Here is a 6,000-nt window from a genome sequence, read left to right on the forward strand (position 1 = left end):
ATTATAAAATAAAATATTTAAATCTTAACTAAAAAATTACGAACCAAAAAAATAAAACATCACTTTATAATTCAACACTCCCCCTTAAAGTGATGTTCTCAGAACTAATCCGAGCTTTGATCGCAGATCTTCGAATGCACCCTTTGGAAGTGTTTTTGTAAAAATGTCAGCAATGTGGTCTTCACTCTTAACTGCGACCATATCAATAATTCCGTCGAGCACTTTCTCACGAATGAAATGATGCTCAAGTTCAATATGTTTTGTCCTCGCGTGGAAGACAGGATTAGACGTAAGTTTGATTGCACTCAGATTATCTCCATGAATAGGAATGGGTTGATCAATGGGTACGTGCAGATCTTCAAAGAGTCTACGAAGCCACATACACTCTTGAGCAGCCTGAGCAGATGCTTTGTACTCTGCTTCAGTCGTGGATAGAGATACTGAACTTTGCTTTTTGCTACACCATGATATACTTGTTGCTCCTCGCAGAAATACAAAACCAGAAGTTGATCTCCGATCATCCAAGTCTCCACCAAAATCAGCATTTGCAAATCCTTGTAAAGAAAACTCTACACCCTTCTCATAGAGTAGACCCAAGTTAAGAGTAGAATTAACATATTTTAAGATCTTTTTAGCCTCTTCGAAGTGTGGCTTCCTTGGCTCTTGCATGTATCGACTGACCATGCCAACAGAGAAGGCAATATCCGGCCTTGTTATTGTCAAATAAATAAGACTTCCCACAAGTGTACGAAAGGGACGAGGGTCCGACAAACATGTTCCTTCGTCACGATGAAGTCTTGTATTTACATCAAGTGGTGTAGATCGCTTCTTTCCATCAATCAAACCAAATTTCTCAATGAGTCGTTTAGCATAACTGAACTGAGACACATAAATTCCTTTATCCAGATTTTCAATTTGCAACCCAAGAAAATTACTAAGCTCCCCAAGTTTCTTCATATCAAATCGCAACGAAAGTTCTTCCTGAAGACGAGTGACCTCTGCATAATTGCTGCCTGTTAGAATTATGTCGTCCACATACAACAGAACGATCACCAAGAGTCCTTGACGTTTCTTGATAAAGAGACTTGAATCTGCTTCAGAAGTTGCGTAGCCACAGAATCTTAAATATTCTGCAATTTTTCTGTACCACGCACGTGGAGCTTGCTTTAATCCGTAGAGGGCCTTCTTTAATTTACACACAAAATCCGGATGGTACTCGGACACAAATCCAAGCGGTTGATCCATATAAATATGTCTATCAAGCTCTCCATATAAGAAGACATTTTTGACGTCCAACTGCCACAATTTCCAATCCAGGCTAGCCGCTAGTGCTAGAACAGTATGTACCGAAGTCATTTTTGCCACGGGACTAAATGTTTCTTCATAATCTTCCCCGTACTTTTGAGAGAAACCTCGAGCTACTAGCCTTGCTTTGAATCGGTCTATGCTCCCATCAGCCTTCCTCTTTATTCGAAAGACCCATTTGCACGAAACTGGTTGCAATTCAGGAGGTTTAGGAACCAAGTCCGATGTCTGATTTTTCTGCAAGGCATCCATTTCTTCTTTCATAGCATTTTCCCATTCTTTTACTCCTTTAGCATCATCATAAGAGGAAGGTTCATCATCATCAATAGGATTAGCAAATAAGCAAGAAAAATTTGTAACAAAATTATCATCTCTATAACGAGATGGTCGCACAATATTTCGTCTCGGGTGTTGGTTGGTTATTTCCTCCTGAGAGCCATCATCTTGGTTTGGACACAAGCTCTCCTTTTCTCCTTGATTTTCTTTAGATATGTCTTCTGAGAAATGAGATAATGGCAAAGTTATCATATTATTTTCTTCCTTGTTGATATCTGCAGAATCATGGGAAGAAATCTCATCAAAGATAACATCGCGAGAAACAACACATTTATTAGTCGTAGGATCCATACACCGCCAGCCCTTTCTTTGTTCGTCATAACCGACGAAAATGCATTTGATTGCTTTAGCATCCAACTTACTTCTTTGAGAATCAGACACATGAACGTAGCAGATTGAACCAAAGACTCGAAGATACTTCACGTTTGGTTTAGCATCGAAAAGCAATTCATAAGGTGCCTTATTATTGCTTGATCTGTGTGGCACCCGATTAATAACATAAGCTGCACATTTTATGCCTTCTGCCCATAATGCCTTGGATAAATTCTTCGCATGCAACCAACACTTGCAGGTCTCCACAAGGTGTCTAATTTTTCGCTCAGCCACGCCATTTTGTTGTGGTGTCTCCGGACAAGATAATTCTCTTTTAATGCCATTATTTCGACAAAATGAGAAAAATTCATTTGAACAGAATTCCCCTCCGTTATCTGTCCATAAAATCTTGATTTTTCTACACAATTATCCTTCCACAGTTTCCTTGAATTTTAGAAATTTTGAAAATACCTCTGATTTGTGTTTCACAAAATAAACCCATGTGAACCGCGTATAATCATCCACAAACAGCAACATATAGTGACATCCGGAATAAGAAGCAGTTAGAGTGGGACCCATCAAATCACTATGTATTCGTTCCAAAGGAGTTGTGCATCGTGAATTTGAACTTTTGAAAGGAAGTCTATGTGCCTTTCCAAACTGACAACCTTCACAAATTTTTCCATCCTCAACTTTTGATAGATCGGGCAAACCATCAACTAATTTTCTTTGAATCATAACCTTCAACTTAGTCATGTTTAAATGACCAAGTCTTGCATGCCACAAAGAGGAATTATCATTGCTACTCATCTTTTCAATGTATGAATTTGATGCAGATAGAACAAATAAATCATTCACACGCGTACCAGTATGAACAACGTCGGCTTTAATTTCTTTGACGTTCCGAAGAAACTTCACATCTCGCGGTCCAAAGAGCACGAAATTTCCAGCATCCACCGCATTTGCAACAGAGAAAAGGTTCTTTTGTATCCCAGACACGTGATATACACTATTTAGTGTTATTGATTCTCCACGATTATTGTCAATAACAACGGTGCCTTCTTTTTGAATTTTATGAATTGTATTATCAACGGTGATAATACCCTTGCCGCTATCATGTACCTGAGAGCATGAAAAAGTTGATTCGTCTCCTGTAAGATGATGACCACAACCGGAATCTACAATCCATTCATTATTGGTTGGATGCTTTGTGTGAGAAGTTTCTTTTGCTACTAAGCATGTTCCTCGTTGAGTATCAACAATATCAGTAAGAAAGCAATTCTTCTAATCATCTTCTTTTTCAAGCTTTTTGTCCACATCGGCTAAATTTGCATAATTTTCTGACTTTAATTTAACTCGACAATTTTTTCTAATATGACCGAGTTTGCCGCACCTATAACATTTGAACGTCTTCTTAGGTGCATTTGAATGATCTGGAGTACTTTCTTCTATCTTACCCTTTCCTTTATAAAAATTGCCTTTTTTAACAAACAAGGCACTCTTTGGCTCCTCCTTAATACTCGTTGTAGCCATTTGCTTGGCCAATGATTCCTGCGATGAGAGAAGATTTTCAAGTTCTTCTAGTGATGGTTGTTGAGCCCATCCTTGAATTGAAGTGATAAACGGGGTATACTCAGGTTGAAGACCACGAATAATATATCGCTTCTTTCTTGCTTCCGAGATTCGTTCTTCAGGATTTATAAGAGAGATTTCTGAACATAAATTTTTTACTTTGAGAAAATATTCAGAAATAGAGATACCTTCTTGCTTCGTAACTGCCAACTCATTTTCGAGCATTTGCAATCGAGCCTCATTCTTTTTATTGAACAATCGATCGAGAGTTTGCCAAATTTCACGAGCAGACTCACATCCGATTATATGCTCAAATATTCCATGAGAAATGGATCTCTTCAAAACAAATTCTGCCCTAGCATTTTGTTGCTTCCATTTCTTAAACGCTTCTACATTTTCGATGATATTTGCCGGAGCGACAACTCCATTAGTGGAAACGACATCCCACAAATCTTCACCGACTAGATACGACTCCATACACGTCTTCCAGATCCGGTAGATGGACTGATTCTGTTGGGTTCTTCGAGCCGCGAAAACCGCTTTTTCGCGTCACGGAAACCCCGAAGGACCCAAAGCCATAGATCCGTGCAAAGATTCGTATAAAAAATTCGAAAAACTATTTCTTATACGAGTTCAAAAACTGATCTACTACTTAGATCTATGAGGAAAAAATGTTTACCCTTGATGCGATGCCCTTCGCGTTCCCGCTCGTCCAAATGATGCCGGATCTCAAGACCGTCAAGCGCCGGTCCTCTAGAAGTATCCACACGGACACACTAGATGGAGATGACCAAAAAAAACCAAGGTGTGCTATCACCTATGTGGTTCGGCCAAGGGAGGAGAGGGAGAGGGAGAGCTTGAGAGGGAGAAGGAGGAAGATGCACACAAGTAAATGAAAAATGAATTTTTCCACCCAAAAACCAAGTGGCCGGCCACATTTCAAAATTCACATTAATTACATTAATTGCAATTAATATGAAATCATAAAATCACATTAATTGCATTAATTGCAATTAATATGAAACCATTAAGAGAGTGGCTTTGTTACTTCCATGAGGTGGCACCCATGATGATGTGGAACATCATTATTGGTCCACCTAATGCCAACTCACCAATGAGGTGGCAAAAAGGTCAAGTCAAAATTGACCTTTGGTCTTCCTTCTCAAGTCAAGTCAAACTTGACTCCATCTCTACCATGGTGGATCTAATCCAACCATTTGATTCGAGCCAACTTAATATAATGAATCTAATTCATTAAATTAAATTGATTCAATGAGTCAAAATCTAAATTAGACTCATTTAACACATGAATCAACTTGAGTCGAACTCAAGTTAGCCCAATTAGGATTACTCTTAATCCAATTTGATTCATCAAATGAATCTAATCCTCTTGGTTCATCATATGAACCTAATCTCCACCTAATTGTCCTAAGTGTGTGACCCTATAGGTTCTTGTAATGTTGGCAATGCCCTAAACCCATTTAGGAGCATAAGTAATGAGCGGTATCTAGCAACACATCATTACTACACAAGTTACAAGAATGTCGAGATCCGACATCACCTTGTGACTACCAATTGTGACTACTCACAAAATAATGACAAGTGTCCTTCTATCCTAGACATCTAGATTGATCAATATGAGGCATAGACCGTGTCATCCTCTAATCAATCTAAATCTTGAACTCCAAGTAGACTCACTCGATCAAATGAGCTCAACATCTAATGTTGACTCATTTGGGCATGACCATGCACTTAGTGGTCTCACTCTATCAAGAATACCGATGTCGCTCCCGTCATATGGGAGGGATAGATTCCATCTACATCACTCACATCCCTCTACATAATTCATTATATACCCAGTAATCGCCTTTATAGTCCACCCAGTTACGGGTGACGTTTGACGAAACCAAAGTACATAACTCCTTATGTAGGGATCCATGGTGACTTCAGGTCTAAGGACTAATAGTCATACTAATAGCCACATGAGAAAGTATATGACACTCATATAACGATCCATGATACTTTCTCATGGCGGGTCATTCAATATACATTTTCTAATGCATACCCATGTGTCAGCTTGATATCTCTATATCCATGACTTGTGAGATCAAGTCATCGAGCTGACCTACATGCTAGTCTTATTGTATTAACATTGTCCCTGAATGCTAATACTCGACTAGGAATGATTTAGAGTAGTGTTCCCTATATCATCTCACTATCGATTCAACTAATCGATTGATATAGGTATGAACCTTCTACTCAAGGACGCTATTATACTTAGTCTATTTGGCACTAATATAAATAAGTATAATAACCAAACAAATGCCTTTATTAATATACAAGAATATGATATACATCAGTCCATACAATCATCAAATGATTGGTTCTAGGGCTCTAACTAACAATCTCCCACTAGCACTAGTGCTAATCAGTATAGGCTCTAAGGCCTAAAGACCTAGTGTGACCATCATGCTT

The sequence above is a fragment of the Zingiber officinale genome, chromosome 6A (genome assembly GCF_018446385.1).
Source record: "Zingiber officinale cultivar Zhangliang chromosome 6A, Zo_v1.1, whole genome shotgun sequence".
NCBI lineage: Eukaryota > Viridiplantae > Streptophyta > Magnoliopsida > Zingiberales > Zingiberaceae > Zingiber > Zingiber officinale.